A 25,171-nucleotide genomic window follows, 5' to 3' on the forward strand; every position below is an offset into this window, starting at 1 on the left:
TATGAAAGTAAAAGAGATATTTTTTTAAGAATATAGCCTTTCTTCTAGTTTCCTGGAACTCTTTGCATAAAACCTACCCCAAATAGAAGCAGTCTGTGGTTAGAGTCAAGTTTTGAGAGTAAACAGTAGGATATATTCAAGCCAATGGAATTTGAGTGTTGGGTCTATGTGAAGAAAAGTCAAAGGAGAAAGGTTTAAGGTGAGGATCCTTGGGCTTTGGAGATGAACAGAAAAGACAGATTATTCAAGTCAGGCTACGCCCACTGTAAATAGTTCAGAGTAGAGAGTTTTATCTTCTAGTTTGTGTCCTTTCTCTTCCTTTCCTCCCCCTTTTTATCTACCTTTTGATGGGAGCTGACAGTAGGCAGTGGGGGATAATAATAGTCATGGGACCCTCATACTCTGAAATCTTGTATTTCTCCACAGTTAGCACTGATTAAACATAAATTGCAACATTAGTCAAGTATAAACTGCAAAATCCATATTGTTGATCAGTTATCATCAATCACTTGTACTGGATCTATAATATTCTATACTGGGCATCAGCTTTGTGCCTAATCTCATTAATTACTCATATTGTTCTATATTTACTTTAGTTCAGAAATGTAAGATATAATTAATTACCTATAGTGGTCCTCCAACATACTGCATCCACTTCCATGTTCTCATTCCATAAATGATAACAAGGTGGACAATAGGGGAACAAAGGACCTGTGCATCCTGGTGAAGAGGGAACTCTGACATTCCAGAAGAGACTCCCAAACTTGTGCGTGTTCCTCATTCCCTATGACATACATATCAAACCCCAAAACACATATCGACCTGAATTTGACCATGCCCATTTTCCAGAGTTTTGGGGAAAGGTGAAGACTTCTCTGAAATGGGTGATGACTAGCCTCCAGACTTTAATAAACATGCCAATCCTGATCCACAGAGCACATATGTTGATACTCTACTGTTAGAGGGCGTACTATATACTCTGGGCTCCTACTCTACATTTTGAGAATTGCTAGTCCATCAGCTCCAGATGCTACTCTACTGGCCCCTGGGCTTATCCATTAGCCCAAAGGCTAATTGATTAGCCCCCAGACTATTCCAATAGTTATTAGCATTATAAACTTCTTCGAATAAAATTATTTTCTTATTTCTATATTGAACAGAGTTTGAGTCTCCCATTCTTAGGGCAAGACCCTGCTGCAAAAAACATGGGTATATTTTCCCCACAACAATTTTGTTCTTTCAGATGTAATTTTTCTTTGTACAAATCCTTCTGCTTCTTTTTTAAAAGATTGTTTAAGAGTAGAGTTTTGGTTTTTTGTTTGTTTGTTTGTTCCCCTTGGTTTTTTCAAGTTTTATTCATTTAGATCAAGGGTTCTTATTTTGGAACAGGAAACTTTGTCTTGTTAAAGTGTTTTTATGACAATATTTTAATATTTTTTTATTTATTTTGTAATCTAAATATTTATGACTTTAAAAGCACTATTCTAAAAGGACCTTAGGCTTCATCAAACTGCTAAAGGCATCTATAAGAGAAAAATGCATAAGAACTCCTGATTTGAACAGACTTTCTTCTCCAGTATGTTATAGAGTATAACCATGAATCATCCCATCCAAGTGTAGTAAGGGGTAGACAATATATATATATGATATATGCCCTATTCCAGGCTTAGTGATCAAGGTGACCACTATTTCATATTTTAAGAGCTATTGGCCCTCTGTTTTTTATAGCATTACAACTCCTAAGAGCAGAATTGACTTGGAACCTGGGACTTCTTTTCTGTCTTCCATTCAAACCATAGGAGTCAGTCTTTCATTTCTATTGGTTGTCATCACCAGATGTGGCTCCTTTGAGAGAGCTTAGCTGCTCCTTATGCCAGCTCCTTTTGCCAGCTCTTTCTAATTTAAGGAACATAAATTCTGGAGCTGAAGTGAAGTGAAGTGAAGTGAAAGAACACTAAATATAGGGAGCAGAAGATCTGGGTTCAAATTCCAATCCTGCTGCTTATTATATCTGGGAGATTGTGGTTAAGACACTCAACTTTTCTGGTCACAATTTAATTTTCTCATCTGTAAATTGAAACACTATACCAGATGAATTTTAAGATGCCCTCTAGTTCTAAATGTGTTATTCCATTGTTTACACCTGGAGTGTAATTAATTGATCATTTTTCTCATTTTTTTAACCATAAATATTATCAGTTGTGATGTATAATAGCATTTTTCAGGTATTTCTTAACTTGAAAGGCCGTTCATCTGACCCTTCCTCATCCTCTATCTCTCCTGAACATAAATGACTATTTCACATTTATACAGGTTATATCCCAAAGGGGCATTAGGTAAAGGAGATTCAATGCAAAAATGAAATAGTCTTTGGTTCTCAAGGAGCTTGTATTCTCCTTAGGTATGGAGTAAGATAAGAAAGGAGGGGAGAAGCAACATCAGATAACCTTGACCTGGTGCTGGTAAATGTTTAACAATGGGTTTTCCTAGAGACACATTTTAGAAGTTTAATCTGCCTAATGAACATTTTTTTTCCATTTTCTCAAGTCTAGACAATCAACAAAACAATACACCAAGCCCTGATTTGTAGCACTTGCCAAGGCAATTTTATCCCTCCAGTAATCTGCTTTTATCCAGTGCCATGGTCTCCCTGTTCTAATTCCAACTGTTGTCTTCTCTTCACTAGATTATTGCAATAACCTCCTAACTAATCTCCCTGCTTCCATTCTCTCCCCTCTCCAATGCTACTTTCTTAAAACTGCCAAAAAATATTCCTGAAGCATAGGTATGAGATTGTCATTCCTATACTCAAGAACATACATCAGTCCCTATTGTTCCTGGCAGAAAGCTGAAAGACTTTTTCACTTGACTATAATTCCTCCACATTTGGTCTCCAGACTATCTTTCCAAACTTATTTCACATCATTCCTTTTTTGGGCATCGATTCCTTTCTCTTCCCTAAATTCAACATTCTACTCCCTTTTCTTTGTCTTTGTCTAGGTTCTTTCTCATCATGTAATATACACCTTTCCTCCTTATCCCTCAGATCCTTAGCTTCCCTCAAGGCTCCATTTATTCTGATCCTTGTATACCTAGCTTTGCACATCTAGGCAGCAAATGAGTGCTTATTAAACTGAATTACATTCTTTTTTCTGAGCAAAATAGATTTCATTGTCAGGGCTTCAGGTTACAAATGTTATACCCAATTTGGTCTGAGACCCTGATGAAATGCAGCACAGTAATTCCTTGTCCTCCTTTAATTATTACTCATACATATGATAAACATGTATTAAGCAATTACTATGTGCCAGGCACTATACTAATCCCAGGGGATACAAGTAAGAAAAAGAAAATAATAATCTCTGCCTTCAAAAAACTGACCCTCTAATGAGGGAAGACAATAGTCAAAAGGAAGCTGAAAGAGGAGGGTATGATGAGGATAATGACAATGGGGATGATGCTGATGCTGATGAAGTTGAAATTAACCAGATTAACTGCTGGCAAATGAAGAGGTGACTAGGATGTTGAACCTTCTATGAAGAGAAGCTATGGGAAGAGTTTTTTGTTGCACCTTCTCAGCCTCCAATCAAAGGAGAAGAAACAAAGGAGAGGATTGATGAGTTGTGTGTGCCAAAGTTGATCATTCTTCAGGATGATGAGTTTCCTGGAGATGAGCTTATGGGAGGAGGTGAGGCATGATGATGATGATGGTGTGGTGGGGTTGAAACCAAGCAGAGAAAAATGTGTTTGTTTTCTTGAATCACATAATGAATTTCAGTTAATTTGGCTTTAAGGATATTTTGAAATTCTTAGATATAACTATACTCTGAGGGGGTGAAGGGCTGGGAGTACTAGAAACCAACTTTCATCATACCTGGGATAAATTATGACAGTATACACAATTAAAAGGGTAAAAATTTCTGAATGTACAGAGAAACAAGAGAAAGGGGGGAAGGGATAAGGGAGGGACTGGGACACTCCTTGTGGGGCTAAGGGAATTAAGAAAAGAAAGGGTGGGTTATAAGAAAGGAAAACAAGGGGATAAGAAAAGGGAGGAAAGGGAAAGACACCTAGAGGGAAGTACATATCAAGAGATCGAGGGGTAAGGTGAGGGACTAAAAGAATCAAGAAGCTAAGGGAATCTAGAAGCAGGAGGGCATATTTGGGGGATAAGGAGGGGATTTGGGGAAAGGTGAGGGACTAAGAGAATCAAGAAGCTAAGGGAATCTAGAAGCAGGAGGGCATATTTGGGGGATAAGGAGGGGATTTGGGGAAAGGTGAGGGACTAAGAGAATCAAGAAGCTAAGGGAATCTAGAAGCAGGAGGGCATATTTGGGGGATAAGGAGGGGATTTGGGGAAAGGTGAGGGACTAAGAGAATCAAGAGGTTAAGGGAATCTAGAAGCAGGAGGGCATATTTGGGGGATAAGGAGGGGATTTGGGGAAAGGTGAGGGACTAAGAGAATCAAGAGGTTAAGGGAATCTAGAAGCAGGAGGGCATATTTGGGGGATAAGGAGGGGATTTGGGGGAAAAGTGAGGGACTAAGAGAATCAAGAAGCAGGAGGGCATTTCCTTTAAAAAAAAATAAAAAGATCACTTTATTCCTGTCCTTGGGGAGAGGGTAACCAAATTAGAACAAGGAATCACCCATCTAAAGCAGGCCACTACTTTGGCTCCCCCAGGCTCCAAACTCTGCTGCTGCTTAGGCTGTCACAGCCTGAAGCAAGGAGGGTGTCAGTGCTGCCCACCATCTGGTTAAATCTCTTAATCATGAGTGCTTTTGGATATACAGCTTGTTTCCAAAAATAAGTGCCCTATATATCAAATGATATGAAGCTTTGCTGACAGCTGGAAGCCCATTTTGTCAGGCAGAGAAGAGGTTAAATCTGTCAGCAGCATCTTGAAAAGGGTCTAAATGGCTTAATGGCCCAGCTTCCTTCCACACTTCTATAGTTTGTCACCTGCCTCCGAAGCCTTTATTAGCTGTCTGAAAGTAGGAAGAGGAGGATTCACAGAAGAGAGACATAAACATGAATTGTGCTTCTATCTATTTGCTTCTCGTGGTCAAAAGTACCAAGAGAAATTGTGCAGAATGGACTTTATTCTCTGCATCCAACTGCAAAACAATGGCTTAGGTAGGCAGTCAGGCATCCCTTTTATTTGCTGTCCAAAAAGACCCCATTTGAAATCTCTAGTTATTTAATAAGGATAAGGCCTGGACCTGGGATTTGACAGATATAAAGAACTCTGGGATAAATCTCTCAGCCAATGTGGGTCAATACCTTCTCTGCCACTTGTAGCCTTATAATAATTAAGTAGGACATGGGGCAGCTAGGTGGCTCGATGGATTAAGAGCCAGGCCCAGAGATGGGAGGTCCTGGGTTCAAATTTGTCCTCAGATACTTCCTAGCTAGTCACTTAACTCTCATTATCTATCCCTTACCTACTCTTCTGTCTTGAAACCAATATACAGGACTGATCCTAAAATGGAATGTAAGGGTTGGTTTTGGGTTGTTTTTTTTTTTTAATAAGTTAAATAATTACACCAAAAAGTTAAGTGATTTTTCCAGGGTCACAGTATATGTTAGGCTTGTCCAGCTAGTACTTCTCAGAATCATGACTTCATGTCATGGATTCCTGGCTCTGAGGTACACCACATCACAGATAAGTGAATTTTCCACCAACTGGCCAACAAAACTGAGTAGGGCTCAAATGAAAATAAAATGTAATTGGGAAATATTTTGGGAAAAAAAACCAATGAAAATACTATACAACATAGATAATGTTAATTTGTGATTTTCTAAGTCAACATTTAGCCAGCATCTGCTTCTATTTTAATTTGACACCACCGCATTTCTCTATGCTGCCAATTTTTAAAATAATATTAGAAAAGTATATTTGAATAGAAAAACTGCTTGCAAAGGGGCAGTTTTAGAGAGTAGTAAAGAAAATAACGTGAGAATAGTAATAACTAGCACTTTGCTAAACCTCCAACTCCAAAAATATACAGTACCGAATTTAAATGCTATTTTAGATGGCACTATGTGATACTGTAGAGCACTGGACTTGAAATCCGATAGGTTCTGTTCATCTTCATGAGTTCAAATCCAGGGTCTGACAACTACTGATGAGGAAACTGAGGGTCAGAGAGTCACATAACTAGTGAAGCAGGTTTCAAACTGAGCTTTTCTGAGTCTTAATCCAGTGCCCTAAGTATTATACTATCAAGCTTTCTTTGGGCAGATAAGATTAAAGAATTCAAATGATCTGCACAGGGGAGAAGTCCTAAACAGACATATGGAAACACTTTGGGTTAGAAAAACTTTGAAATATGAAATTCCTCTCTCCCTGATTCCTTGCTTAGTAAAGAGTGCAATGCAGGATCTCTGGCCGGTGTTTCAGATTCCTTCAATTTTCAACCATTGGAAAGCCTGCTACAGAATCTCACTAGTAGGCTTGGCATTCCACATAGATTTGGATGAGCATGAATTTAATCTTTAATCACAATTATACTACTTGCTTTTTAGATCAGTCATGTTTACTCCTTGAGGTGTGCCTTGAAAGGAAGCTCAATAAAAGACTCTCCACAAACACATTTGGTCATCTTCCAAATCTGTGGAGAATCCAAAGTTTGTGATTTATTAGCTTCTCTTCCTTATTTTTTTTTCATCAGATAGGATAAAGACAAGAGAGGAGAAAATTCTGTTTAGTCCTTCATTAGTTCATATGGCAGTTTCAACACACAGTGAGAAGTTCTGGGATTCTAGCAAGACTTTGGAAACCAATTGAAGTATAAGGCAGGGCTTCTCGAAATGGACTTCAGAAGTCTTGGGAAGTCATGGCAACCCAAACCACAAAGTTCAAAGCCACAGTCTGATGGGGGCAGCAACAGAGACCCATAGCAGTGAATAAACTAAGTCAGCTTTTCCACCTTGGGGGTCCTCATAACATTTAGTATATGTTTAAAAACCATAGCCTGCCCCCAAGAGTAAGCAAGTTAAGACATTTGTTGACTCTAGAGACTATTGCAGAGTATAGTCAAATATCCTTCCATTCGTGAGGGTATTAATTAGAGTAGGGACCCCAGACTCCAATAACAGAGTACCCATAGGGCTATAGTACTAGGTTAAGTCAGAACCCCAGTCTGTCACTGTCCCAGTTATAGAGAGAGATTCACCAATGGTTACTCCACTGGCAATAAATATATATATAATCTCTTCTTGTCACCTCTTGATCCTTTGTTCCCTCTAGATAAGGTCTTTCCAAAATAGTCATGGTCTTAGATACAGGATCTGAATTCCCATTCTGCCACTTAACCCAAGTTTCCTCCTCTGTAAAATGCCTGGTTGTACTTCATGGATTCTAAGGTTGTTGTTTGGGTTTGGTTTTTTCCACCTCCAGATATATAAATTTTCAGAACCCAGAAATGAGTCGAATTGTGCAAAGTCACAAAGATAATATATATCAGAGTGAGTTCAAACTCAGACACGGGACAACATTCTTTCAACTCTACCAGCTGCTTCTTGATAGTTCCTTCCTTCCACTGTTCTTCAGTCATTTCAGTTGGGTCTGACTCCTCGTGACCTCATTTGGGATTTTCTTGTTAAAGATACTAAAGTAGTTTACAATTTCCTTTACATGCTCATTTTATAGATGAGGACACTAAGGTAAACAGGGCTCAGTGACCAGCCCAGGGTACATAGATGGTGAGTCAGATTTTAATTCAGGAATGTGAGTCTTCCTAATTCTGGATCCACTGTCCATCCAGCTGTCCATCTTCCTTTCTTAGAATGTTTCTGATTAAAAACTTGCTTCTCCTTCAGAAGTAGTAAAGAGAGCCCCTTGGGATTCAGACATAAAGCTAATGATACTCTTGGTAGTCAAGCTTCCCCTTGCATGTTGGTTCTCCAGGAGAAAAGGGGAGACCTAAGTAAATGAAGGGACAGTGCTATACAGTGAAAAAGCATCAGAGCACTTGAGTTTAAAACCTGCTACTTTCACATACTACATGAATTTCATGAGGCAGGATGCTCAGAGTCCCATTTCCTCAACTGTTCAATGAAGGGGTTTGGAATGAGATTCCCCTTTGAGCTCTAGATCTACGATTCTGACTATCCAGAACATCAAAATTTCCCAATCATTCCTTTTCATAGTGTCTAGTGACCAAGACACAATAGAAATTTCTCTGTTTGGGGGCCATAAATCCTGATTTTGAATCCCAGTATTTTGACTTTCACTGATACTGTTGGATAACTTTGGCCAAAATATTTGGCTCCTTGGGCCTCAGATTCCTTATTTGTAAAGTAAATCTGATGATACCGGGTGGTATGCCACATCTAAACAGAGGCAGTATGAAAAGCAGTTTTTAAATTTTAAAATACTACTTGAATGCTAAAAGTGGTGACTGAGTACATGCACATCTGAGGATGTTTCACCTTTAGTATCTAATGGGCTATTCTTTACATCACAAGCCCATGCTAATGACTAATAGCTGTGCTTGCCAACTGGTATGTAATACTACAAATTATGCTAATTATAACTTTTACAGAAACCACAAAAGCCCTTTAAACTATCCTTTCTGCTTATCTGGCAGATAGGAAAGGACAGGAAAGGAATCTAATGATTCCTTTCCCCCTCATGTGAGGAAGGGAGATAAATTCTCTCCAGCTTCACTCCTTCAAGTCCAACAAGATTTAACTTATCTTCCTTTTCACTATGAGTTCCCCAAACTAGAACTCTTCATCAGAGAGATTTCTGAGAAAGGAAATCAAGTCAATTCTTTGGAAATCAGTTGCATTCATCATTATAATACAGGGGGCTTTTAGCTTATTTTCTTCTTTTTTGGATGAAGGGTAGATATTACCAAGAAATGTTTGATCCCAAGAAACCTCTCAGAAGCATTTTTAGAAAAGTTTTTGAATCATTGGTGTAAAATATTTATTCAACGTTCATTTATCATTTAGCAAAATAATAAAAAATATTGACTATCTACTAGTCATTCCTACAATAAGTAGTTTATTAAGGGTTTACTATGTGTTTTACTATACTGAGGCTGAAAAAGATATATCTAGATAAGACATGAAGCCATTCTTTATAGTGATTATACAATCCCAGGTACAAGAAACTTAACTAAATACATTTTTGAAAAATGTAGAAAGATGCTGATTTTCCCATTGTGTTTTAGGAATGTCTCTGTCTCAACAATTCTGGTGGTGGGGGGTAGAGATGAGGAGATAGATAGACAGAAGACAGACAGAGAAAGAAAGAAAGAGAAAGAGATGGAGAGAGACAGACAGACAGGCAGAGAGAGACAGAGAGAAAGACAGACAGAGACAGACAGACACAGAGAGAGAGAGACAGAGAGAAAGACAGACAGACAGACAGAGAAAGAGAGAGAGAAAGACAGACAGAGAGAGAGAGAGAGAGAAAGACAGACAGAGAGAGACAGACACAGAGAGAGAGACAGAGAGAAAGACAAGCAGAGAAAGAGAGAGAGAAAGAGAGAAGGTGAGAGGGAGCTGGAGAAAGTGTGCCAGGCACTGTGATAAACTCAAATAAAAACAGGCAAGATAGTCCATACTCAAAGGGGTTTATATTCTAACGGGATACATAAAGGTGAGCTGGAAAGGGAAGGCAGGGTGAGCAAAGGAAAATAAGGAGTATAGAGTCAGGAATGCTGAGGAGCCTCGCTAGGGCCTCCTAAGATAGTGATCAATGCATAGTCACAAGTCATTAAAGGGGGGCCCTACAGGCAGAGATTTCTCCAGAGCAATAAGGAAGTTGGAGAAGAGAAAGTAAAGGTGTCCTGGGAGGGAAGTTGGGATGGAATGATTTCATTTTACAATTCTCCCATTCTCCATAAAATCCCCCTGAAATTACTTGACATAATATTTTGTATTTATTTATCTGTTTATTTCTGTTCCCCTCAAAGAGAATGTAAACTACTTGAAAGGAGGGATTAGGTAGGATTTTTGTCTTTGTACCTTTGATGCTTAACACTGTAATGATGCCAACCCTCAACAAATGCTTGTTGAATTGAATTGATTGTGCATCATGGAATAAGAAGTACCCAATGATTAAAAACAAATATCTTGTTTTAAAAATTCAAGGGAGAGGAAGATCATCCTCTCCAGGAATGAAGCCACTTTTCCCTGAATTACCAACTTATTTCACTTAATTCTAATTGTCTAGTTCAAAGGCAATGTCTTGTAGTGCAAAGATGCCAGTGCCACTGATTAGCTGTCACCTTAGTCAAGTCATTTCAGTTTCCTTGTCCCCATTTTCTCCATATGTAATATGATTGGATGTGACTAATTGACTTTTTTGGGTCCTTCCTCAGCTTTAAACATCTGGTGGTTCCTCTTTCTAACAAAAATAATAAATAAGAATTTGATCAATCATTGTTGAATTAAAGAGTAAATGAATAAATGAAAGTATGTAAATCTGATAAGAAATATGGGTTTTTACTGTCTTTTTTTAAGCTCCCCAACCTTTCTCTAACTGGTGCCAATATCTGGCAACTTGTATTCTAGGAAAAATCAATGACGTCGTCATCTTCCCAGGCAAATGTATACACGCATACACAGAGACACACAGAGTAGGACAATCCACAGTTGTCGTCTATTGATAAGGTCTCAAAAATACAGTCTCTAACTCATCCCGTGTCCTTGTTGTAGTGACTGTAGACCCTCCATCTCCAGCGACTGCACAAAATGAATTCAGGCACCAGATGGGAAGCTGTGCTAATTGATTCAGTCTGACCTCCCGTCTCACCATCAGCTGGCAGACATAACAACCAGTATCTGGACAAGTTCCTTTGCCGGCATCGCTGTCACACAGGGTAAGAGCATAATCCATGCTACTGTGTGCTTTGAAAATATGCATAGTGAGATTCCTAATGTACTCCGTTACCCATAAATTGCATCTTACATCAAGTAACTGTGAAAATTTCTTCCTATAAATAACTTGGAATGACACCAAAGGAAATGGCTGCAATTTAGCCTTGAGTATCTAGAGCAAGTTAATTAGCACATCTGTGGAGAGAGATAGGAGTCTGGGGGACCACAGTGAACCTCCAGACATAATTCCAGAGAGGTAGGAAGAGGCAAGAGTCACAGGCAGGATTCTACCCAGATTTCCTAATAGAGTTATGAAATGATGGAGCTCCTTGTGTACTGTGGAATCTTGTTTATGATGAGGCAGTTAAAACTGAGTTACTGCAGGGTTTAAACCAAATGCCACTTTTCAGAGATTTATAGCTCAGTCATTTTATGGCAGGGAGGGTGGTCCCATCCTACTCATGGTCACTGCTAAAGAAGAACTTTGTTCCTATTTCTTGAAATTTCTTCAGTCATATGTTGAAAAAAGAAAGATTGTTTTAAAATAGAGATAAAGAGAGAGAGAGAGAGAGAGAGAGAGAGAGAGAGAGAGAGAGAGAGAGAGAGAGAGAGAGAGAATTTTTGAATGGTGTCCCAAAGAACTTTTAGAGCTAGAAATCACCTTGTCTTTATTCAACCCTGAATCTCATTTTACAGATGAGGAAACTGAGACCTCCAGAGACAAAGAGACATGTCCAAAGTCACATGGCTAGTCAATGACCCAGGTTTTATGGCTCCTGGTCCAGTGGTCCTTCTACTATACCAGCTGCTTCTTATGCATTTTGAGCTCTTATTCAATGGGTGGTTTCAAATGGCTATTTTACAGCCTAAATGGAGTTGGCTAAACTTTGGAGCAGTACAACTTACTTCCACAGAAAATGTAATCTTGTAATCTATAAGTTTTTCAAACACAGGAACTGGTTTTTTTTTTTCTTCCTATTCAAGGCACAGTAGCTGACACATAGTAGTTATTAAATGTTAAACTGAAAGGAAGAGAGAGAGAGACAGAGACAGAGACAGAGATAGACAGACAGACAGACAGACAGACAGAGGCTATTATGCCCCAGCTTTGCCTCCCAGCTTTCTTCTCAAATGCTAGCTAAAATCCTACTTTCTCTAGGAAGCCTTTCCCAATCCCTCTTAAGTCTAGTTTTTTTTTTTTAAATCTGTTGATTATATCCTGTTTATCCTGTATACTGCGTGTTTGTACATATTTATTTTCTTACTGTCTTTCTCATTAGATTGTGAGCTTCTTGAGGACAGGAACTATCTCTTGCCTTTCTTTAGATTACTAATATTTAGCTCAGTGCCTGGCATGTATTAGGCACTTAGTAAATGCTTATTACCTGGAAGATTTACTGATGCCTTTAATATTCTTTAGAGATTTCTAACCCAAGAGAAGATGTGTTCGACAAATGTCTTATTTTTATGATTTTCTGTAGATTTTCCTAATTTTTTAGAACTTCAAAGACAAATCCCATCATCCCTTTTCTATGATTTATGATATCTTTCAGTCTCTGAAAATAAATTCAACTAGGCTCCCAATTTATTGAAAATGTAAATATATATTTAAGGGAATACACTTTTCTGTATACATTCCATGCTATATGATCCTCCCTTTATTTCTTTCCCCTAAAAAAAATCACTTTGTTTTTTGCTGAGTATTTCCCAGGAAACTATAGAAGAATTAGAATTCCTTGGGTTGTTACTCTACCACTATATCAACCTATATGGAGCCATTTATCTTCAAAGATGGGTGATGAATCCTTTATGTGACATTTTCATCTATCTAAGCCATTCTTGAGTCAAAGATCTTCCAAAGGCAAATAAAGTAAGACTAAAATCTATAGACACATCTAATTATTTTAATCCTAACTAATATCTTTTTTATTATTTTAGATCTCTGGGTTTAAGAAACCAAAGAAGAAAGGTGTTGCTATTGTTTTGAACACAGATTTGCTCCTTCATATTTTGACAAATCTGTTCTCAATTAGTGTTCCCTCCATCCCTCAAGGAAGGGGTGCATGGTATGTGTATTGCAATACAAGTAATTTTCTCCACCGTGTCCCTTCCATGAAAGAATGATCTTTGGAATAGATAGTTGGAACAGGAAATTTTCTCAAAGCCCTTTGACATGGGCACTGTACCCCAGAAACCCAGGCCAACTATTATCAGGGAAAACTCCTTTGCCCTTGCATCCTTGTGACTCTTAACCTAGAAACACCCAATGACCCCACCCAGGGTCCTGAGATGTTTACCCTCTTTTGTCCTCTAGATTTAAGGTGGACAAAGAAATGAATCTTTATGCCTCCAGGCAGACCCCAGTCAGATGACCACCCCACTCCACCAAATGCCTGAGGGACTAACATTCTGGTCACATCCACACCAGGACATAGCATCTAAAGAGTATATAATCCCCAGAACTGATGTCCTCTGGGGGACAGCCTCTCCATCCATGCTGTCCTCTTGGGGGAACAGCCTTTCCTTTCATGCTGTCCTCCCAGGAACTGCTCCCCATCTTGCTGTTCTACCTTGCTATCCCCCTGGCCACTCTCAACATTACCCTCTAAATTAATAATTTTTTTTTTGTTTTCAAGCTAAGTTTTGGAGTCATTGCATGCTTGCAAAAGGCATCCTTCCTGAACCCAAAGGGTATCCTTTTCCACGCCCATAACACCTTCATATTCTGCTTTATAGACAGCCTTCTCTTCTTCTTACCAGCTATTCTAGATGCCCTCTCTTGCTTGTGACTTCTAGGACAAAAATGACACTGGTTTTATTTTTTTTTTCTATTTACCAAAGCTGCCCTCTTCAACTTTCACTGTAGATTCAATCATGCTTACAGTTCTCAGCACATATTTAGTATTTAAACTGAAGAAAACACTAAGAAGAGAATGAGGAGATCTAGGTATGTTTCTTGACAATTATTTGGACCCTTCTAAGCCTTAGTTCCAGATCTATAAACTGAGAAAATAGGATTCACGTAGAGGTTTTTGACTAAAAGTTGTAGAGCTTTTAAGAAATGTTATCTATACATACATACACACATGAACTATTTCAATCCAGTTGGTCTCTTTAATAATTCCATGCATTTTATTTTATGCATTCATTATTCCAAGAAGGGGTTCATAGGCTTCACCAAACTATCAAGAACATCCACAATGCAAATAAATAAATAAAATGTTAAGAAGCCATAGGTCTCTTCCAACTAGAAAACCCTAGATGATCTCTGTAGCACTGACATCGCAATTAATTCAATACTTCCATGATACATCTTTTGTATTATTGTCTTATGTTTCCATTTAATTTCTCACACCTCTAAGTATTACCATCCAACTGTGTCATAATTTACTCAACCTCAGTTTTCCTCATCTATAAAAGGGGTTTAGAATAGTATCTACCTCCTACAATTGTTGTAGGTGTAAAAATGAGTTAATATACTTGAAAATATTTTTTGAAATGCCCATAGACCCAGCACAATACTGAAGACATAGTAATGTTGAAAGAATAAATTCCTTGAGGGCAGGAACCATTTCATTTTTATCTTTGTATCTTTCTCTGTACCTAGCCCCATGCCTAACACATAGTAGGTGCTTAATCATTGATAAATTCATGTTAAATAAGTGAACCAATATAAGAATTAGTACCTAATTTGTATGTTCAAAAGGAGCCAGGTAATGTCTCTTTTTGACCAACAGCTCCAGAAAAACTTCTTAGCCATAGTTGGTGTATGTCAGTTGCCTACACCTCTGTCATCTCTTTTTGTATTCCAGAAACTCCCTCTGGTTGTAATATCCCAAAAATTATGCCATATATTTGTACTCTTTATATTCTGTAAATACTTCTGATTTCCACTTTGCATCTGGACCCAATTGAAAACAATGCCTTTGATCTTAAGGATATGTAGTTTTATTTCTTGAATTATTTTCAGGGTGTATAGGAAGGAACAGGTAGGTAGCTGAGGGAATAGGGAGAACTGGAGATGGGATATCTTGGGTTCAAATATGGCCTCAGATACTTCCTGGCTGGTGACCCTTGGCAAGTTTCTTCATTCCAATTGCCTAGCCCTTACCATTTTTCTACCACCAAATTGATGGCAGGGATTTTTTTTTAAGTGCATATTAAGGAACTAAATACAGAAAACAAAAAACAAAAAAAAATTGAAAAAATGAAAAAAAGTCTCCTAACTATTCTTGCATGTAAATATAATTGTAAACATATTGGTAACAACACTTAGAAGCTCTGGCAGTGACATGCTTTGTCTCAGGTTGCTAATAAGATTTTTTGCTTTTGAACTTTATACTTGAGAATAAAGAAGTGGTGAAAAAAAAAACTTGTATTTCCATTGGCCATTCAGTGTCCATAATTCTTGTAACTGAATGGCTTAAACCATAGGAGAAGGTTCGGTGGTATTCCATTTCACTGAGTTATTTATACAGCCTCAACTATTCCAAATGATCAGGGCTCAAAGGAAACATAGTAGTTGAAAGTATGGGAAATGACCGTGATGAGGGGTGATGAAAAATACAAACCCATAAAAGATTAGCCACAGAGAAACCCAGAAGTGCCATGAGACAGGAATTGTGCTGGAGGCTCTATGAATTATGGAGCCTACTTAATACTAAGTGTCTTTGAGCTATAATGACTCACACAATCACTGCATAGAAGGGAGGAAGACGGTGTAAACTGGTCGCAGTGTTAGTCAACTCATCAGTTTTAAAAGTCTTTTTTGAACTCTCTTCTGTGTCATGCTTTTTACTACCCAAATTAAAAAAAAAAAGTTAAGCAAACAATGACATTAAAATCGAATGAAGATTCACAGTATGAAATGAATCCTGGAAGAACAAAACTCAGAATTTTGCCTTAGGTGCCATATTCATCAAGGAACCATCTTCCATCTGGCTTGAAAACGTCCCCAGATGTTTGATTTGAGGAGCAATAACATTACCATAATGTCATGTAAAAATTTTTAGAAGATAATGACGGTATCATGAAATTACTGTTTAGAAGGCAAAGTGGAACTCAAGATTGAATGGCCTTTTGTTCTGCTAACAGTAGTGCCAGATACCAAACAAGAGGCCTCTCTTGGAGAAAGCTTTGTACATTTGTTTGCTTTTGAACTTCATGAGAGAATAGATTCAATGTCTGTGCCTTTGAATGAGAGAAACAAATTATAAGCAAATCTAATATATTAAAAACCTGACTAAAAAGAGAGATCAAAGGAGGAGAATAATTTGTTTTAGGAGTATATGATGTACCTCTTCTCTCAGCTTCCTTCTCCCTGTCTTTCCTCCCTGTCAGGTCCAATGGGATAGAAATCTCCCCTGGCAATAAATGAATGGAAGAGAGGGACCACAAGATGAGGGGGATCTCCGGCTGTCAAAAAGCCTGCAGCAGAAGTAGCCAAGGCAGGCGAGACTCATTCAAAGAGTTCAAAAGAATCCCAGTTTGGCCCTAGACCTGCTCATGAACTTCATTCCATCACACCATTACTGGTGAACAGGCAATAAGAAGTAATGCAGCCCTACTGATGAGTCTGCTTTTCCAGAAAGTCATGAGAGGACAGAATCAGAGGTCCCCTCTTCAACAGGGTGGAGCTGGCCACTTCCCTAAGTGCTGATGATATGCAAGGGCACTGTGCTAGGCTCTGGCATTACAAAGAAAGGCAAAAATGGGGTCCTTGCTCTTATAGCGTTCACATGCTCAGTTCAAACCTTCCATTCTGCAAGAAACGTTTTCTCCCATCTTTATCTGAGATTTCCTCCAATATGCATTGTATATATTTTGTGTGTACAGTTACTTGCAAGCTTTACCCTTTCTAGAAAATAAGATTGTGGAGCAAAAGGATTGTTTTTTTTTTTCTTTGATTTTCCCCCAAACCACACACTATGGAGAGTTAGGTGGTTTAGCAGATTAAAAAAACAAAAAAAAAAAACAAATAAACAAACAAACAAAAAAAAAAAACCAAGACTTAGAGTGGAGAGGACCTGGGTTCAAATTTGATCTCAGATATTTCCTGGCTGTGTGACTGGGCAAATCATTTAACCTTAGTGGCTAGCCTTTACTACTCTTCTGCCTTGGAACCAATACTTAGTATTGATTCTAAGACACAAGAAAATGTTTGGGTTTTTTTTAAATAGAACACTGCCTGGAACATAGTAAGCGATTAATAAATGTTTGCTGACTTAGTTGATTGAAAATTCTAGGAAGCAGCTGGGTAGTTCGGTGGATTAAGAGCAAGGTCCAGAGATGGGAGATCCTAGGTTCAAATTTAGCTTCAGACACTTCCCAGCTGTGTGACCCTGGACAAGTCACTTGACTCCCGTACATAGTACTGATTCCAAGATGAAAGGTAAGGGTTTTAATAAAAATTTTAAAAAGAAAGAAAATTCTAATAGGAGAGAAAACATATCGATAATGTTTATATATGATATCTATAGAATAGATGGAGTCGTCTCAAAGCTGATGCACTAGATGGGAGAATAGAGGAAAAGCCTCCTAGTGAAAGGAGAATTTAAGCTGAATTTTATTTTATTTTTTATTTTAATATCAAATTTCCACATATGTTTTTTAGCTATGTGATTCATATTGTCTCCCTTTCTTCTTCCCTGAATGGATGACAAGGTCAGATCTGAAGAAAATCACTGTATTTTTTTACTTTTGGGATATTGTTTACAAACAAGGAAAGAGCCTGATTTAAAAGTCCTGGGTTTTGGGTGATCCTGGGCAAGTCACTTGACCCCCATTGCCTAGCCCTTACCATTCTTCTGCCTTGGAACCAGTACACAGTATTGACTCCAAGACGAAAGGTAAGAGTTAAAAAAAAAAAAGTCCTGGGTTAACTTGCCTATAGACTAAGTGAGTGGATGATGGATTGGAGTTGTCAGGTACTTGAGGTGGGGAAACCAATGAGAAGACTAATGTTAACAATCAAGGCAAGAAGGGTTGCACTGTTGCACTGGGGTGGTGTTCGTGTCAGTGGTGAAAAGGGGATTAGTGTAAGATAAGTTAGGATGTTCAGAAGAAAAGCTGGAAGATGAGAGTGGGAGTAGCTGAGTGAGGAAGTTTGAATCTAAGTATTTAAATAGTGGGCATTTGGGTGGAGCAGTGGATAGAGTGCTGGACCTCAAGTCAGGAAAACTCTTCCCTCTGAGTACAAATCTTACTAGTAGGGTGATCTTGGGCATGTCACCTTCATCTTTTGACTCAGTTTCCTTATCTGTAAAATGAGCTGGAGTATCCTTGCTGAGGAAACTCCAAATGGGGTCTCAAAGAGTCAGATATGACTGAGCAACCACAAACCCAAGTGTTGTTCCCGTAACTTCTGGACTTTTTGGATGTCTACAAACGAGATCCTGAATTATGTCTCCTTCAGTTCTGGGTTAATTTGCCTAAAGGGTAGGGCTATTGCTGAAGTAGGAGAATCACCAGCCCCCAGTGTTTCTCTATGTTGGTTATTCCTCTTGCTTCTACAGTTTTAAGTAAAGAAATGTATGTAGTTAATCCAGGTATGTATAATTTGTTCCATTAAAACATATAATGTGAATGACTTCATTCAAATGCAATAGGGGAGGAATGAGTTTTATTGCTGGGTGGGACACCATGTACCATAAAAATCTCATTGGATAAATCCACCCCATACCCATGGACTGAAAAGAGGGCTGACACTTTTAATGGAGAAAGAGGTAAAGAAAAGAAGGACTCACCTCTGGGAACTATAAAGAGTGTGACATTGTCCTAAGAGTGCCTCTGGTCTTGGATATAATAATTAACTTCACTGGGGTTCCTTAGACCTTCTTTATCTAGTCCTTCATATTGAACGGGATCTGGCAAATGATGAGTAATACCCTCTTTTATGCATGTGTTTAAAAAAAAAAAAAACCTTCCCTTGTCTTAGAATCAATACTGTGCATTGGTTCCAAGGTAGAAGAGTGGTAAGGACTAGGAAATGGGGGGTTAAGTGACTTGCCCAGGGTCACACAGCTAGAAAGTGTCTGAGGCCACCCTTTTGGGTTTAAAAGATGTCTTTTATACAGGGATTCATAATAGTATTCTTTAAATAGCTAACTACTCTAGTGCACTTATATACGATTGGCAAAAAATACATACATATTTATGCATGATTTTTAAAAATGGCTTTCTTATATAAAGAAAAGTAAATTTTGACTCTAGTTATTAACTTCTCTTTTAAGTATTTTTGCAAACATCCATACAAAGTTTGCTTATAGCAAGAAGAAGCAACCTACATGATACGTGGCAACTGAAACAATCCTTGGTAACCTTCACCACATACACCTTTCTTTTTATTTTTTTCCTTTATTATTCCTCCAGTTGTTTTACTGTTCTTTTAGCTGTTTGTTTCTCAGTCTTTCCAACTCTCTCCTATATGTTTTTCCTTTGATTCAGATCTAAAGATCACATTTGTCTGGAAGCTATCCACAGACCCTTCACGAATAATAAGAAGATAGAGAGATAATAAGAAGAAGAAGATAGAGAGAATGAGTCTTTTTTTTTCTTTTTTAATATCTTTTTTTTAAGATATTCTTTTCTTTGTTCATCTGGAAATAACATCTCCACTTTCCTCTTTTCCTTTTATCAAACCTATCCTTGGACTTACTATATTGGCTTTGTTTGTATTTCCAATAATTCACTTCAAATAGCACCTCAGGCATTTATTAGCTATGTGACTGGGTAATTCCTCTCTGGGGCTTAGTTTCCTCATCAGTAGAATGAAAGAATCGCACACATTTGTCTCTAACATCTCTTCCAGCTCTCAATCTAGGATCCCTTGTCTAAGTCTTCTCTTCAGGGAAACAAAAGTAGAGCCTCTTTCAAAAAGGGACTGAGCACCACTTTACAAGCCTACGAGAAGCCCTCCAGTATATTGGTTAAGGTAACTAAATACTAAAGAAAGATTCCTAAGCATAAATGCATTGTAAGCTTTTAACAGTGAATTTCAAATGCATCTGAGGAAATCCATGTTGAAAGTCTAGATCTATTATTTAGGATGCAGAAGTTGCAAATCTGTTTAATTATTCCATTGATCTTATTAGTCTTGTTATTTCACAGTATCGTGGTGTTATCTTTCTTTTATCTTTTCATTTTATCACTCCACTATCATAGAGAACTAAAATTTTTTTCTTCATTCTGTATGCCAGAGTGATAGAGCTAAAACTGGAAAGGATCTTGGATACATACAACCCTCTCATTTTGCAGATCAGAAAATGAGCCATAGAGCTATGAAGACCACACAGAGAGTAGGTTGAACTAAGGCTCTCTGATTACAAAACCCCTAGTCTTTCCATGATACCACACTGAATACTAAGCCTTGTTTTCTTCCTAGGAAAAGAGGAATATTGTACTATGATCTCTAAAGCCTCCTCTTCTGAGGACTGACAAAATATCTTCTGAAAGTTTCTGGCTCTAGTCACACAAGCTTGTGATGGGAAAGAAAGAATTGCCAAAGGATGCTAACACTTACACACAAGTTATCATTTGCTACAACCTACTTATGCCCATTATACAGCTCTTTGTTGCCCTTGGGCTCATCTGCAATTTTATTCTTTGGAGATCATGTTATTCTACTTATTATTAGTCATATAGCATCACCAGAAAAAAATATTTGTGTTAAAGCATTCAGTTTTTGATTTAGTGAACAAGTTAGTGAGCATTTAGATAGATAGATAGATAGATAGATAGATAGATAGATAGATAGATAGAAACCAACTATCTTGGGATGAGTCCTAGACACTCATTCCTCATTTTAGGGGGTATTAATGCTGAACTGACTACAAAAACCCTGATAATGGGATGCCAAGATGTCACTTTCTTCACCTAAAATGAAAGGTCAGAAACTGGTGGACAAAGATCCCACCTCTATATTAATAGGTGCACATGATGGACTCAACGGAATAGATCTGTGGTCTCTCCCCTTAAAGCTCTGTCTCTAACTTGGCTCCATTAGTGAAGTTCAAAAAGCTCCAGTAAGAGAGTAACTGAAGGGAAAATTGCCATAGAAAAGGTGGGCTTGACTCAGGGTTTGTTGAAGATGCTCCCAGTTCTAGCTGCATAGCAAATTCCCAAAGCCTTCTGCTATCCACATAATTAGCAGATAAGAACCAATTATGGGATGTCTATCCATTCTCTACAGTCTTTCCAAAGGACATCTATCATATTCCAAAGGACATATCATTATGACTCTTCCATTAGCAAATGTTGGGTCATTTTATGTGAAGAGATTAAAACGCTCTGCATAAGTGCCAGACCTCTGCTAAAGGTATAAAGGAATATCACTATGCCTTTGCAAAATGATGAAAGGGATGGCTGTAGAGCAACCTGGGGAGACTTGCATAAGATGAATAGAATATAAAATAGAATAGAATGAAGTGAGCAGAGCTAATAGAGCAAAATACACAATAATATGATGCAAAACAACTTTGAAAATCTTGAGAATTCTGATCAATGCACTGGCCAACCCACAATTCCAGAGTACTAATGAAAACAACAAGCTATATAATTCTTAATAAGATCAACTCTACATGCAGAATTAGACACATATTTGAGAATATGGCCAATGTGAGAATGTGTCTTGGGTGGCTATGTGGATGTTATAAAAGATTTTTTTCTTTTTTTAAATGAGGGGGTTGGATAGGAGGAAGGGAGAGGGAAAGAGAGAAAAAGAAAGAGAGACAGAGAAAGAGAGAGAGAGAGAAAGAGAGAGAGAAAGAGAGAGAGAGAGAGAGAGAGAGAGAGAGAGAGAGAGAGAGAGAGAGAGAGAGAGAGAGAGAGAGAGAGAAAAGAAAAGAGGAAAAAAGAAAATAAAAAGGGCAATTACAGCATTTACTTTTAAGGTAGAAGGTAGAAGAAAGGAACTAACCATTTGTATAGTGCCTACCATATGCCAGGCCCTGCTAAGCAATTATATAAATATATCAATTAAGCTTTACAATGATCCAACAATATAAAAACTTTCTATTTCCATTTTACAGATGAGGAAACTGTCACATACAGAGGTCCCCAAGACTTGCCCAGTCATAAAACTAATAAATGGCTCAAGCCACATTTGTCTCTAGCCCTGGAGCTCTATACACTGTGCCAACAGTTAAAGTCTATTCATTGAAAAAATGCAGAGAAGAGAACAGAAAGAAGAGTAGAAAGAATCACATAAAAGTGGGAGAGCTTTCAAAGCTAAAGAATGAATCTATTATATAATTGCAAAGGAAAGCAAGCCATACATAACAGAGATAAACAGTATGTACACATCCTCTTTTTCTTTTCTACCAGGTATTTAGGATGTATAAGAAGTTCAGAAAGGACTAGCACCTCAGGTGTGAGAGCTTGCTGAGTCCTTTTCAGGGGTGCTTATCCACCTTTGGTGTCCCTCAGGCACTCAAATCTCACCTGTGACTCCAAGAAACTCTCTGGAAGTTGAGGGTAATCAATGTGTCACAAACCCATTGGTGAATTACCCCAAGCCTGTAAAGAATCCCCTGTCAGAATGGGCAGATGAGAATAATTTGTTTCAATGGCCATGAAGGCAGATGAAGCAATTGTTCTGGAGTGCTTAAAGCTTGGTTAGACAATGAAGACCCAAAGTCATCCACTGCATGGAGAGCCATCAGCAGTTGTCTTGACTTTTGCCTTGCCATTGTACTTGATGAGTCTGGAAGACCGAGAAAGACTGATGACTTTGTGCAACTCTGCCTCACTTAAAACCAGCTCATGCACAAGTCAAGATATCTCACTATGATATCACTGGTCCTCTTTTAAAATGAAGGGCAAACAATAGCAACAATATGTATATGGAAATGTTCAATTTGTTCAGTGTTCCTTCAGTTCAGAATAAAAATACATGTTAATACAATAAAATATATATTAAATAACATAACAAATCTTAGTTCATTTGAAAACATCTTATACTATTGTATGTATTTTTAGATAGTTCCTCCTATTCTTCCTTGCTGAAATACTTTTTTTTTATAGTATAGTAAAAAAAATATCTTATTTTAGAAACTTTTTTTTTCTTTTCAACTATGTTCTTCGAGTCTGCCCATGAGAATATGCCTTTTTTCCTGATGTTTTAAAAATCCCCTTTTTTAAAAAATAGTGTAGGTATTATGCCCAGTGTTCTATTCCTTCCCTATTAGGAGTATGAAACTAACACAGTCACTTTCTCTCAGTTACTGTCACTTCCACCTTTCTAAACATTTCTTCTTTGCTGTAATATTTAAGTCATAAGAAAGAATTTCTCATGTTGCTTTCTCCACCTCCACAGAATCAGAGTCCAAAAATATGAAAAGGTGCCTCAGTAGCCATCTGGTTTGACCTATCTGCAAAAGAAATCCCCACTATAATATATCCAATAATTGGATCTCTTTGTTTGAAGTGATCAGTCTCTGAGTGAAGATTTCCAAAGAGGGGGAACCCTTGACCTCTTTAGGTAGCGCATAGCTCTACTTGTTAGAAAGGTGGTTTTTTAAAAAATATTTTCCCTAAATTGGTCTCTTAACAACTTCTACCCTTTGCTCCTGGTTCTACTGTTGGGGTTAAGAATAACAATTTTAATCCCTCTTTCATGTAACCCGTCAAATAATAGAAGACAGCTATCAAGTTCATCCTAAATCTTCTCTTCTCAAGTTGCTTCAACCATGTGACTTGAACTGAAAGCCTTTATGATGGTAATTGTTCCTCTCTGGAGAGTCTTCAAGCTTGTCAGTATCCTTCTTAAACAGTGGTTTTCAAAATGGAACACAATGCTTCAGATGAGTTCTGATGACGTCTATATACAGTAAGACTCTTATTTATTTGTGACCCAAGGTCATAGTAGATTTGGGAGTTTTTGTTTGCTTGTTTTGGTTGCTATTAAACCTCTTTTAGTAGATGGGAAGTCCTGGATTCAAATTTGGCCTCTGGTGCTTTCTAGTTGTGTGACCCTGGGCAAGTCACATTGCCTAGCCCTTATTGCTTTTCTATCTTGGAGCCAATACAAACAATAATATTGGTTCTACAATGGAAGGTAGGGGTTTTAATAAAAAATAAAATATTTTCTTCAAAAACTCTTTTAGTTAAATGAAAAATCGCACGAATAAGTGCAAAACAGAAAATGGAACTCAGATCATTTAGCTACCTGTCCAGTAGTCATAGGTTTATAAATCTAGAGGTGGAAGGAATCTCAGAAGCCATGAAATCCCATCCTTTTTTTTTTTAAATGAGGAAACCAAAGCTCAGAGAGGCTAGTGATTTACCTGAGGTGATGCAGTCCAGTTTTAAAGATGAGATTTGATCTCTCTTTTTAAGACTCCTGAGCCATAATTCCTTTCTGTGTCATGTTCCATGTTCCCTCTAGAATGATGCTTCACAGTAGAAAAATACTGAAATTGCTTTTAAAACATTATCCCATATTTGGAATGTTTGCAGATGTGTATATAGAAGGAGAGGCTGTCATGTGCCTTTACACAAGATGTCCCCATGTCTGCATTTCATTACCTTTATAGGTCAAATGGGTCAGGACCTGCACTTAGCTCTGTAGCGACATCTGCTGCTAGCTCTCCTTGATAGGAAGATCTCTCCAGAAAGAAAATGGGGAATGTGGAAAAGGCACCAACTCTGCAACTGATTCCCTTTTGCAATAATTAACTAACTAACTAAATAACACAAATGGTTGATTCCTCCTGTAGAAGACTAACCTAATTCATCTCTAATCCATCCACACTATGTCCAAAATGAGCCAAGTGAACATGTCTTCATCCTTCAAAGGGGTAAAAGACTCACATCCAGGTAAGCCCAAAAAGTGGAACAGGGCATTCTCCTGGGAATCGGATTTTCTACCTCCTTACCCAGGTTTCTCAAACAATTCGATTTGAAATAAGTGATATCCTCAAAAAGAAGTCAAGCCTTACCTTTTTTAATAGCTTTCCATTAGAACCATTATTCTAAAAATATGGAACCCTATCATGCCGGTCTCCCCTTAGTTATACTCTGACAGCCTTCATGGATTCAAGGATAAAGAAAAAGCTACAATTTTCATCCCATTTCATATAAATATGTTTATTATCTAATAGTATCATATAGTCAAAAGCATTTTATGAATATTTATATGTTGGGGCCAACCTTCCTTGCCCCCATAGATACACGAAGATACACAAAAGAAAGAACTTGGGGGTTATGGGAAAAATCTTCCCAAAATGCATATGGCCTGTTAGTGACCCTTCAAGAAGTCCAGCTTTTTCCATGAAGACTTGAGGGAATGAATGAAAGTGTAAGGGGGAAAAGGGGTTAATTTTAAAAGGGTTGGA

Source organism: Monodelphis domestica, chromosome 8 (assembly GCF_027887165.1).
Source record: "Monodelphis domestica isolate mMonDom1 chromosome 8, mMonDom1.pri, whole genome shotgun sequence".
Lineage (NCBI taxonomy): Eukaryota > Metazoa > Chordata > Mammalia > Didelphimorphia > Didelphidae > Monodelphis > Monodelphis domestica.